Below are 13,234 nucleotides of genomic sequence, written 5' to 3'. Positions count from 1 at the left end.
CTCTGGGGGAAGATCAGTGAGCTGGTGGTTTTAGAGATCACTGGTTGTGGCTTGACAGTGTACCCAATATTCCAGATATCTTACATTTTTCAACAACATTTTCTGGTCTCTTTCTTTCATGCTTATCCATCAGAGCAATCTGCTTTCCTTCTTTGCCCAAGGCTGCAGGAATGTGTTACAAACTCTCTGGTGTTTAATGTGTCTTAGGTATTAGATATGCTTTAAGAGATGTACATATAAAATTATACGCACAGCAGTAACTTAAAACTGAAAAAATAATTAAATAAAGTGAAATATATTTCTAGCTTAATACTTCTAGTTCAGTACTTCTGAAACTAAATATCAAAATGCTAAGCCTCAGAAAAGATGACATCTGAAAGGTGAATCTCCATGTGATATCCCCTTGTCCCAGTCACCTCAGTTGCTCTGTCTTGACAGGAATGAAGATCATCTTTTCCTTATCTAGGTTATTAAAGCTATAGATGAATTATTTTTTAAATATGAAAAATTAATTTTTATAGCAGGAGGCAGTTGCTCTTCTCATTTATACCACAGGGTAAAGAATTGTTTCTTTTTCTAAAAGAGGCTGAACACACTTAGACGTATTAAGACTTTGAAATGAGGGCATTAACTATCATCATCAATCCAGCACGGATTTTTGCACCTCTGTTCCAGCCATTAGCTTTACCAAAAAGGAAGGCTGGCACCCTCCTAGGAGATAAAAATGATCAATAATCAGCAGACTAACGTAAAGTCTGCTTATTAAGGACATGTCATCTCCTCATATTGCTAACAAAGCCATTTACTGCACATTAGATGCCAGGAAAGAAAAAATAAATCTATTTCTGATCAAGGTAGGACTAGAATTTCTAGGGTTTTCAGAACTAACATGAAAAGATTTTTGAAGGGTAACACAACATCAGGTACTATTTTATTATGAATATACAGCTTTCTGCACATTCATAACTTCAGATTTGATGCCTGGTTACATGGTGTCTTCAGGGTATTTGGAAGTACCCAAAAGAGTCAACAGTTAACAAAAATTAAGCCATCGAGTCCCAGAATGAATAAAAATGGGATTAGTTTGAGCTGTGAAAGGTTACATGCTGTACAGTTACTTTCTCTGAATGATAGTAAAGGAATGGATTAACACATTTCCTTTATTGCAGCTGGAATTGCCTATATAAAATATAGTGTGCCCCATGTGATCATTTTTAATAAAAGACAGAAATCAAATTCAGGTTTGTTAAGTGTGAGTGAAATCATTTGATGAATTTTAAGCTTTTATTCTTATAGCTTAGTTTCATGGAATAATAAGTTTTAAAGTATTCTTTTTTTAATTGCAAAGCAGTGCACATCCAACACAAAGGTAGCTTCTGGATACCTAACCGCACACCTAACATTTCTGTTGGCAGCATTATTTCCATATGGAATGAACCATAAACTCCTACTGTGAACTCCTCCAACCTGAGGAGTAAGGGAATTTATGTTAATTCTGGGCTCAATCCAGATCTGTCTATCAGCTTTATATTAAAAAGGCTGTGAAGAGGCAAGAGAGAAAAAAACCTTACTGAAATTAAAAGCGGTGCTGAAAGCCCTTTCTAACAGAACAGAGATCAGATACAACGTGTGAGGTATCTTACCTCCTTTCAGATCATATGTAAAATCACAATTTGACTTACTGGATATTTCATATATCTGTTAATCTGTCTTCAAGGTTATGCAGTCTTCACTAAAGCTTGTGGGTGCCTCCATAAGTATACAAAAATAGCAATAACAACAACTGTTCTTCCTTCCCAGCTTGTAGGAGAAATACTGTGTTATATTACTGTGATTTCAAGCACACAGAGCTTAATAAGGGGTTACAAGACATTTTCCATGCTGTTTTGACTATCATTGGTTTCTGGTCATTCTTATTTCTTGCTGGAGTGAATGTCTTTGTGCATCCAACACCGAAAGAGTTCTTAGTTTCACTATCCAGATCTTTTCAGTATTAGTCAATGGTTTCACCAGTAGAAGGTAGCTATCACCTCAAGAATGGCCTTTTGGAGGGAATAAAGGTTACTTCTACAAACTGCTATGAATGCAAGACAGAGCCTTTTTCTTCTACTGCTGTTCCAAGGAAGAGACAATGTTCTGAGCAGCACAGAGACACAGCCAGCAAATCAGTTTATTGCCTTGCTGGTTTTTAACAATATCTGAATTTATAAAGACAATAGTTTCAGCTCCGGATGCAACTTGGAGGTCCCAATTGTGCCAAGAATTGCTGAGGCCAGAACTGGCTCTGACAGGAAGAAACAGTTCTTGCACATAAAGATCCTTTATACAACTGAAGATCTTTAGTTTTTTATGCCCATTTTGAAATTCAAAACTATTGAAAAGGTGTCAATATGATTATCAAACTGAGATCATCTCCAGTGCTCAAGGAAAGGCAAATTTTCTGGGTTTCTCTTCTTATTGGCATGATCTCATTCCGTGATTCAACCAGCTGACTTGCCTGTACTTCAGCCACCTGCTCTTTCTCTAGTTTCACTGAGGCATCAAGAAACTTGCCCTGTAGCAATGCTGGGCCTAGTCTTTCGTTCCCACTGTGAGCTTTTTATCTTTACAACTTCTTGAAAACAGAGAAGTGTGGAGTCTACAAATATCAAAGATCCTGTAGCAGAAATTATGCATTTCTGTTATCTAAAATACCTGAAAGGATGATGCTTTAGAGTGCTGCTGTGAAAGGCACAGCCTTTTGTATGAAGGAATTTGCTTTTGCTTAGAAAAGTATGTAGTTACCACATGCTTTTACCATGTAGATTTTACAAAGCTCCTGAAACTCAGCCAAACTTTGGGAGACATACCCCCACTGGAGGGGATGATGCAACTCCTACTGTGGTCACTACAGACAAGGTCAGGCAAATGCTGGAAATCTCTCATGTAAATTGTTGCTCTTTTGGTGTTGTGTGAATAGTGGCTTTTCAAAGAAGCATGATATTAAAGGCATGAGCAATATGTAAGATGCAGGCAGAAGCATCTTGGAAGGGTAAAGGAAAGAAGGCTGGGCTTTGCTAAGGAGTCCAAACACAAAGGTTTCAATGAATCTGATGCACCAGTGTTGGTAGGAAAGGGTTAGTCCCTCTTTTGTTAAAACATACAATGGAAATTCACAGTATATGGAAATTATACAGCAGAAAGGAATAGGAGGTTAGTAATCTCAGGAGTGTTATATAAATCTTTCTTTTGGGAGCTGAATGAAATCTTTGCCTCTTTAGAGGTTATTTGCATTCTGGGATTTATCATTTGATGATCACAGTTATGGTGTAAGTAATGTTTTAGGACCTTGACAGTAACAGCTACTCACATAGACTATGGCTTGTAGAACTGAGCCCCAAAATACTCGTGTCTCATGGGGATTCCTTGCTCACAAACTCTTATTCTGTTACTGACTCCAGGACATGTGTATGTACTGACTCTTCCTCACAGTTTTTGCAGCATATAAAACTCTAACACATTGTTGTATTTTAATTTGAAGACTAAATTATTAGAAATGTGCATTACTTAACAGGGCTGTTGGCCAGAGCAATTTCTGCAACGTGGATTTCTCTCCTACAGGGTCGTGGTGCTACTCCCACAGGCAGCTGTGACAAGCAACAGGTACACAGTTCACTTCTCCTCTGGACTGCCCTGCCTCCCATGATGAAGACCCTCCACACTCTCAGCTTTTATTAATTGAGATGAGCCAATGACAAAGGTAAATGGTTATATCTTTTAGTTCATTACGAATAGCTGTACTGCAACACAATGTGTGTAAAATGAAACATTCTGTTGTGAAACATGGGCCTCTTCTGCTTTCTGGTCCAGGGAGAAAAAAATGTGGTAAAGGATAAAACACCTCTCAAATTCTGTTAAGAGTGTTAATATAACAAAATGACATGTGGCATTAAAGGATAGAAATAAGTATAATAATAGGAGAATTTAAAAAGCAGTATAGCCAGATAAGGACTGGCTATAAGAAGGGTATTACAGTCTACTCTGGGAAAGTCCAGATACTGAGTGAGGTCAGTAAGTATATGCTTACCAGCATCTGGGTAGAAACAGGTAAAATTTACAGAAGTTTAAATTCTTGGCTGTATTAGTGGTTGTTGATAATTTAGCAGAAAATGGGATTTCATGAATCTAAATTAGAAATTATAATATTCTAAAATGGTTAATCCATAAGTGACATGCCCACAGCAATATGCAATCCCTGTCAGAATCTTCTTTGTCACTGGCAGAGATCACAATAGAAAATGGAATGGAAAGGCCAAAGCTGCAATTGTTTTCTCATGAACCAAATCACCTACTTCCAGGAGAAAAGGATTTTTCTGAATCTAGGTGCAAATTCTTTGGCCTTTTTCTGGTTTACAGCTTTACTGTGAAAGACAACTCAATCAGTGGCATTACTAGTACAAAAGTACTGAAAGTGATGTTTTAATCAGGTTTCTGTTGCTTCCTCTAGGCAAAGATGTTTGTAGGAAGAAGGATATGGGACATAGCTAATAACTTTGTAGACAAAGATGGGACTTCCTTGTGGAATGTCAAGTTAGACCAAATAGACATTTCCTTGCTTTGTCCTGGTAGTTTAGTTTATTGAGAGACCATGGTGTCATTTGCCTACTCTCCCACAGTCATGTTACTCTTCTTCTGCTAAGCCCGAAGATTCAGAGGCAAAAATTAACATTATGTATGCAGCTTAAGCTCCTGAGCAACTTCCCATAGCTAAAAGTGAGATAATAACATGATGAGCAATGAACTCTGCAAGGTAACATTACTTCTACTTTTCTGGTACAAGGAACTGCTTTTCTGTACTTTCTTGTAAAGCAGTAAGAAAGGTGTATGTACATAGATTTGCTCCAAGCCGTGCAGCAAATCAGTAACATTTTGACATGTGTGGAAAAATTCTGATGTGTGTGAGGCCTTACATATACATTAATCCTCAAAAGGACATTTTCCTGCCATTAAGCTAAATCACCAGGGTGGAGCCATGATGCACTTAAAGAGTTCTACAGGCTTAATACACAGTCCCTTCTGTAGGATGTGCTTTTGATTTTTACTCACTCTCTCCCCACCTGGCAAAATAGAAGGCAAGTGTAAATTGATAACACAAGCTTTAGAAATGCATTCTGCAGAGCAATACAGTTATCTTTATCTGCCACAATGTCTAATTTGTCAGAAAGTGGGAGGGAAAATAAACACTTTAAAATTCCTTGCTTCTACTCCAGAAATGGAGAGACCTCTGTCAAATGGAGGTGTTCCACTCATCTAACTTCCATTGGAGTGTTGGCTGAGAGTAGGTCATGTTGAACATTGTTATCTAAAAAGACTTCCCCTCTCTAAAAACCTCTAACAAATCACATCCCTGTTTCTTACCTATCACCAATGTGGTTAAAGTGACTGACAGAAGCTTTTGCTTTGAGTAATGAAAACATTAACTGAAAAACAAGCACACGTGCAGATGCTGCGTGTCTATGTGGACACAGACATGTCAGTACCACTATCTGTCATGTTAACTAAACCAACTAATGTGGTAGTTTTATCACTACATTTCCAATACCATGGCTAGTGATTTCCACATAACTTCCCGCTAGTTAAAGTGTTATGGCCCTGGGGAAAGCAAACCTCCCATTGAACACTTTTTTTTCTTTTGACTTCAAGCTGAAAATTAGGGTTTGTCTTACTGGAGAAGGAAAAGCAAATGTATGTGGATTTCTGTGCAAGGAAATGGATGTTAGATTTCAACACCTTAATTCAGAGCAAGCTTTGTCTTCCACGTGTGATAATGCAGCAATGCATAATAGGATTTGGTTCACCGTGTCTGATTGAGACACTTGATTACTTTTATTTTATATAATTAATTTAGATATCCTTACAGCGGGAAAATACAACACAATGGCAATACGCCTCAGAAAATACTTTTCTTCCTTAAATGAGAATGTTAGGAACAGCCTGGAGGGAAAAGTTAAAAGATTAAAAGCAAAGGATCAGCATGGAGGCTTCTTAATTAATACCTCATTAGGGTCAGAAAAAGGGAACCAAAAGCAGAAAGGGAAGAAAACAGTATGAGTAACTGGTAAAGTACAAGAGTTTATTCAGACCAAAAAAAATCTTTTAAAATGGTAATGCAGCTAAGCCCAAGAGAAGTTAGTTACCATTGTAACTGTTAGTAAGTATAACATGGAAAACATAGAGGCCCAATCGTGCTTTCACTTGCACAAAACTCCTATTATGGGCAGATCATTACGAGGACTAGAAGAAGATCTGAGTAGCCAAATATAAAGACAAGCAATGTATCTGTGATTTTTGTACAAATGAACTGGACAAGTGAGGTGCTAAGGGATTAGTCAAAGAGAATGAAAGGTCAGATACCTTAATCTATGTCAGTGTGAAAGGTATTATCACCCATGGAAAAAACAAGATACTGTGGTCCTTAGCACTTTGTCTGGAAGGCAGCACACTTAATAGAACAATACCAAAATAGCTGTTCTGCCAAATTTGTACAGCTTGTTTCCTGGTTTTTTCGAAGTAAAATTTATTGCTCTATTTTGAAAATAAAATTCATTAGTGAACTCTCTTTACTGTCCTGGCTCTGAGATGTTACTTGTGGGTACTCAGGACCAGCAACAGAGGTAGCAAAGCAAAGACGGCTGTTACAGCCATAGTGCAAGCTAAGCTATGATGCTGTGAATCAGTGCATCCTCAACGAAGTGCCGTCTTGGTTCTCAAGCAAACATTAACTGCACAGATGCCTGGAAAGGGTAGCACTGTGCCCTCCAAAAGGTGCCACATGAGCTTTACTTTAGTGCTAGGAAAACTACCAACTGAGCTGAGCAAATGCTTGGATGTGTGGCTGTCCTGTACTGACATGACTTTTTTTTGATGGTATGTTTAAGAACATGGAACAGCATCATAAAATGTATTTGAAGGCAAGATACTTTTGAACCCTTTTCCTTTGAAGTGCTTTTTAGGAAGCCCATGAGTAAAGAAATATCTTTTACCTGAAATAAAGCCTTATTTGAGAAAAAGAAAAACTGTAATTATCTTATGGTAAGCTGCTAATAACAAAGCCAAGAGGAAGACAATAAAGATGGACATCTAACAGCAGAGCTAGAGTCCCACTTTGAAAACATATGTTGATTCCTGCCCCACGTTTTCCATTTCTGACTGTTGTACATTAAGTAATGTGAGGAGGGAGGAAATCCTGAGCAACTTGAGTGGTAGCAGACTAACTCTTGGGCTCAATGTACCTCATAGAGATTAAAAAAAAGGAAAATGGTATAAACTTTTAGGCTTGGGTAACATGAATGAGGGGAGAAAGGAGAAAAGATGAAAACTAATTGGAGTTTATAAAGAAAAACATGAAAAGGTAACAAGTCCTATAAACTTGGATTGGGAGGGGCATGCATGGTTCCTCAATAAACAAGTTCAGGCTGCATTTTTGTACATTGTGTGCTGCCTGCTTCAAGCAAATGTGCTGATGCTAAATCAGGGTTAGATGGAGGATAACTGCCAACAGAACATTTTTTAGGGAAGTCAACTAGTGCATTTTTCTCCCTTGCGTAAGCCCCCCAACATAAAAGTACAGCTGTTCAGTGGTTTTCTGGAATGTTTTACTATTTGCATGGGTCCCTCTGAGCTAGAAATGCTGAGGCACAGTACTCTCATTCAGTGTATCCCTCTCAATTTTCAGAAAACTGAGGGGACTCAGGAATGCTGTTTTATTTTCTATTTCTGTTTCTATACTTCATCTACCAATTATTAGATTCCACTAGCCAACAATCTATCAGTAACTGACAAACTTGTATGACCTAGAAGTAAAGAAAGGAATAGGTGAATTAGCTTAAATTAGGCATTTGGTTAAATCATTCTTTGTTTGCCTCAAACAGTGAAATACCATCTAAATATTGACCTTGCCCTAATTCAGTACTAGTTTCTTTAGATATTGCCAGTTACCTTTTGCTGTAGCCTGCTTTTTGTCTTGTCTTCAATCATGCCACTCACTGATGCATTGCCAATCTGATCTCACTTCCCTGCTGTGAGGTCGTCTTCAGTTATTACCCATTTTCTGTGCCTGTAAGAGAAATGCTACTCAACTACAATAAAAGGAGATAAACACCACAAATAGTAACCAAGCTTTCTAGCTAGCGTTGTTATATAGCCGATACCTGGACAGTTTTGCTATCAAACAAAAACCAAATGGAATGAAAATTGTAAAAGACACCTGACAACCCAAAATCTGTAGTTCTTTCAGATGGTGGTGCAGCAGAGAATACTAACAGCATGCCATTTGGAGCAGGATATTTTCCTACCCTTAGTTGCAATTCACTTGAAAGCTCAAAGCAATTTTAGTATAATCCATCATTTATCTGAAGGCCACAAATTATTAGACTAGCCATTCTATTTCATACGTGCTTTGTCTCAAACAATCCTAGCTCTTAAGACTTACAGTCAAAACAACCTCCTTTCACTAGTTTGTTACAGCTGAGGTAAGAAAAAAATCAAGTACAAGTATTACAACTCCCCTTGTTTGTCAGATTTGTTAAATTCCCTAAAATGTTCAAAAATTACACAGATTTTTCTAGGGTACAGCTGTCAAATTTTTTTTTTTTTACCAAATCATAAGTTTTAGAAGATGGCATAGAACATGGTATGAGTGCTCTGAGTACAATGACTGTTGGTGAAAGTGATCTTAAGAGACAAATTTGTTGGTGGAAAGGGAACTAAAAGAAATATTGTGGTTAGCAAAAGCTTACTGGCTTGCTTTTCACTGCAGGGTTTTTAGGACCAGAAGAGAAGACAGAAAATTACACTGTGATTAGTAACTTCTGTGCAATAAGAGCTGTATATAAGAAAACAGCTCCGCTGGAGCCTTTCTAATCTTCAGGCTGTGCAACCTTTGGGCCTCATGCATGAGGTCTACAGACCTTTAAACTCTAAGATAAATTATGTTGCCATCTACTTAAACTCTCCAATGTATTTGAACTCACCTTGCATATACATGCCAAAATTTTAACTTTGCATCAAATTTTAATTCCAGATAAGTAGCAGAGGTTCAATTCTCAGCAATAGCAACCTTTTAACTCCTGTTAGCATGGTGGAAACTAATCCTACAATAGTGAAAAGAATAAAATAAGTCTTCCCTCCACTTTCCCCTCTCTTCATAAGTGATTCCCATTTTTGATTTTGTTTTCAGAATTCCACAAAATTTCTAAAAACTTCTCTTTGTGATGCTTTGCAATTTTATCTTACCAGGGTGCTCAAATTCGATCCTAACAATGCAGACCCTGACTTCTTAAACATACCATAGTCTTGCTTAGGATGAACTGTCCAAAAATCAGAACTGCTATTCAAGAATACTGCAAAATTGTTAATTAATATCTGAGAGTAACTCATGGTAGAACACAACATCTGTGTCACTGCACTTCTGATGGAATTGTTGAACAACTGAGAGCATGAAGCACAAACATCAGCAGTAAACTAGATAAGGCTTGAAAACTGAAACAAGATTATCCAAAGACTAGAGATTTAGCAAAACATACAATAGCGCCTACAATACAAGTAGAGCACCATGGGTCTGCAATGGCCTGTCTACAGCTTGACCCAGTCCTCCCAGGTATAAGCTGTAAATCTTACCATGCTTACAACTCTGAAATGATTTTGAGACTATACTCCTCTTTCTGGAGAGAGATGATGGTTGCTGGGTTTCCAGCATTACTGTTATAAATAGGTGAGGGGTTTATTTTGCTTGGCCGTCCACTCCTGTTCCCTGACTTAACCATTTGGCCACTTTCTTTGGCATGTCTAATATACTGCCCAAGCAGATCTATTCAGACACTGATGAATCTTGATAACCCATTTCCCCAACTCAGCTTTAGGTGTAATATATCCAAATTAAATTTTAGTCTATTTCACCTCTTATTGAGGTGTCTCCTGGAAGATAACTATTAAATTCAGCTAAAAAAAGCATAACATTAGTGATGTAATGTGAGTCAGATGTTGTATTTGATTAAAATAATGCATAAATATACATGTTCTCTATCCAAGTCAAGACAGAACGTGACCTTTTATGAACTCACCAAGGCAGAAAAGGAGACTCAGAAACAATTGAATGCTTCTCACAGTGTGATGAGATGCCCTAAAATCTGGGTAGTAATAGCCACAGGAGAAATTATGACTACTCCTGGTCACACTAATAGCTTCTGGACCTCAAGAACGTCCAGAGAAACAGGAGATGTAGCAAGAAAATGAGAGTAATTTGTGACTGCTTAAAACATTTCAACTAATATTATGCTTTTGCATAAACAAGAGTTTAACAGTGTAATGAGAGTTTGTAGTTTATGAAATTTTAAGTTACCATATTAATTACTGCAGTAAGGCACTATAGGCAGTGCCAGAGAAAAGGACTACCTAAATGTATTCCTTTAACAAACACAGAGGATAAAATTACCCCAGTGCAGACAATACAGGAGTGTAGGAAAATGCAGCAAGTGCCTGTTATCTGAAATAAAATTTTTAAAAGGAATTAACTCTGACACATATCTCCATGTCTGCAAACACAGTCCATAGATTTCAACAGAATTATTATTCTAGAAAGTGTAAATAAATCATGTTTACGTTCCGCATCTGCCTCTGTTTTTATAGTGCTACAAATAGTAAAAAGAAATAAGATACATTTTCATATATTTAACAGAATTAAAGATAATATTATTCATTCAGCAGGTAACAAATACAAATCACACATCTTCTTGTTCTAAGTGGACCGTAAAAAGCAGGTTGTGGAGTTGGAATTGTGACGTTTTAAACTGAAAGCATTCTCCTCACTTCTGCAGTGCTGTGGATACTGGCATTTCAGGCTGGTATTTACTGCCTTTTAAACCAGTAACTTCTGGTTGCAATTTGCACATGCTGTCCAACTCAAGCAAGGTCCTGTTTCCAAACAGGATGCCTCACAAGAATGGAAATGCGTGCACTTCTGCTTTCCTCCAGTGTGAGAATTAACTCTGTTTCCAACTACTACCTTGACAAAAGTAATGGGAGAAGTAAACTAACTATATTCAAATTTAATGACAAATGTGACTTCTCTTAATCGTACAGAACCACTTTGCTTTCTCAGTTTAGCAACATAAACTAGTTGTAACTGATTTTTCTCCGCTGTGTAGTTCAAGCTGTAGACAGGGAAAGTGTACAGAAATACCTGGAAATATGGAGTGCTGGAAAGGCATATAGTTAAAATTCTTAGTACATGAGTGAAAGCTTAATTTGTAGACATTTCATCATATTTTTGAAAGATGCTGTAATTTAAAAGATTATGGTGGCAACAAACAAAATGGACTGCCATAGTCAGGAGTGTGAAACATTTGTCTGACACTAAAACAGAGCTAAAAGAGCCTTTCTACATCACCATGGTAATTACCTGCTTCAGGCCATACTCAATCCTCAATCCTCCTGTTCAGGCAAAAATCTAATCATGTTAGCAGTGTGCGTTCACGCAAGTGAAAAGAGAAGACAGCCCCCCTAAATGAAAATCCCTCTTTACCCTCATTCGTTGTGGGGGCTTGTGATTTTACTGAGCCCATTTACTAGCCTGTCCCACGCTATGCAACACAACACAATCAAAACAAGTTCTGCTACTTATGGAAGTGATGGAAATTTACAGTGAACTGTAGCACACTCTGGACAGAATCCTGCTGTCCCTTATTGCCATACATCTCTTAGTTCTAGTGGGTTTGCAGAAATATAGACATGGGCGTAACTGAATCCTGCAAAATTACTGTTTATACATACTGTGATCCAATTGACTTAGTTACCGATACGCCAGCTGACTTGCTCAGAAGAATATAGGGCTTGTGTGCCTGTAAATAACTGGTAACATTTTAAGTGTTTTAATGTATGGACAGTGGCACAGCAGGAACTGTGTTACAGGATTTCATCTGAACATGTGGAAGAACTCCAGTCCAGTTTAATTTTTAAGAGCCCAAGCTAAGTTTAGAAGCTGGCTCATGTTGGAAGAAAGGAGGGGCGGGGGGGTGGCATTTTAACTTTTACTAACTCAAATTTAATCTCTGGTTGCAGATCACTTCATTTTTTTTCCTGTAGAAAAGGGAAAAGTCTGGTTATGGAGAGTATACGCTACACAATTTTGATGAAACCAATACTACTTGCTAACTGGCAGAAGTTGTATTGCCTGTTAGACTGAAAAACAGAAGCGTTTGCACAAGTCTCAAAAATCATCAGCATTGCCTTTAGTGATTTTTGATTAATTTATATCATGAGCTTAGCACAATAATAAAAATTTCAAGTGCTCATCTGATCCTGACCAGAGATAAGAGGGCTGCCTCTTGTAGGCTGCTGGGAAGGGCCTTGATGGTGAGAAGGTGTTAGTGCTGCGAGTGCTGTGCCTTCTGTCAAGGGGCGCCTTGGCTTTATCTTCAAACTGCTGACAAGACTCGAGAGCTCACACACATGGCTCGGCTGTGAGTCTGCGGGACATTCAGCTGTCTCCGAAATAATCATGCAGTGTGGGTTTAGCAAGCGGGCCTCGAAGGTTAAGCGGGGAGCACAGGGCTTCTGTACCTGCATTTGTCCGCACCAAGACTTCCTCTGCCCACTAATCAAAGCATCGATTCAGCAGGAGGCTGTATCAGAACCCACAACCACTCTCCTTCCCCCGGGGGGCCAGGCAGCGTGTTGCCGGCGAGGTGCAGGCAAGAAACGGCGGCAAGCTGCCGACCGAGCCCCAGCGGCACCGCGCCGCGCCCGCGGAAGCCGCGCCCGCGGAAGCCGGGGCGGCCGGAGGGACGCGCCTTACCTGGCTCCGCGGAGGGCTGGCCGGCCTCGGAGCGGCCGCAGCCCGGCTGGGGCGGGTGGCTCAGCCCCGGTGGCGCTCGCCGCGCACCATGCCGGGCCGGGTTGGGCTGGGCTGGGCTTTACGCGCTCTCCCTTCCCGTCCGCACTGCTCCTCCCGATCCGCTGCGCGGCCCCTCGGTTTATAGCGAGGGGCGTTGCAGCCCAGCCCAGCTCGCCCGCTGTCTCTTCCCACCCATCTCCCGGGACAGACCCCTCTGACCCGTCGCCCGCCCACTTCCCCCCGCTTTCCTACACCCCCCCCCTCCTGGCACGGCCGGAGCTGGAGCCCCCCTGCCCGCGGCGGGTGCGGAAGCGGCCGGTCCGCACCGCTCCGCCGGCAGCGAGGGGAGCCCCGGGCTGGGGT

At 39.7% G+C, this 13,234-nt stretch overlaps 1 protein-coding gene across 2 annotated transcripts in view; it reads right to left on the bottom strand.

The window, feature by feature from the left end:
• The window catches only part of AGTR1 (angiotensin II receptor type 1), a 29,719-nt gene extending 16,691 nt beyond the window's left edge, over positions 1 to 13,028 (bottom strand). The window contains exons 1-2 of one of the 2 annotated variants that reach the window (XM_074833869.1): positions 12,833 to 13,028; positions 7,978 to 8,095 (exon numbers count right to left, since the gene is read on the bottom strand). The gene's annotated coding sequence lies outside the window, so the exon portion shown is untranslated. The remainder of the gene's footprint in view (positions 1 to 7,977; positions 8,096 to 12,832) is intronic. The other variant, XM_074833868.1, reaches the window with a different exon arrangement.
• Between the last annotated feature and the right edge of the window lie 206 nt (positions 13,029 to 13,234).

This window comes from Strix aluco, chromosome 9, assembly GCF_031877795.1.
Source record: "Strix aluco isolate bStrAlu1 chromosome 9, bStrAlu1.hap1, whole genome shotgun sequence".
Classification (NCBI taxonomy): domain Eukaryota; kingdom Metazoa; phylum Chordata; class Aves; order Strigiformes; family Strigidae; genus Strix; species Strix aluco.
Note: the sequence above shows the minus strand (reverse complement) of the source record. Positions and strands in the feature narration are given on the sequence as shown.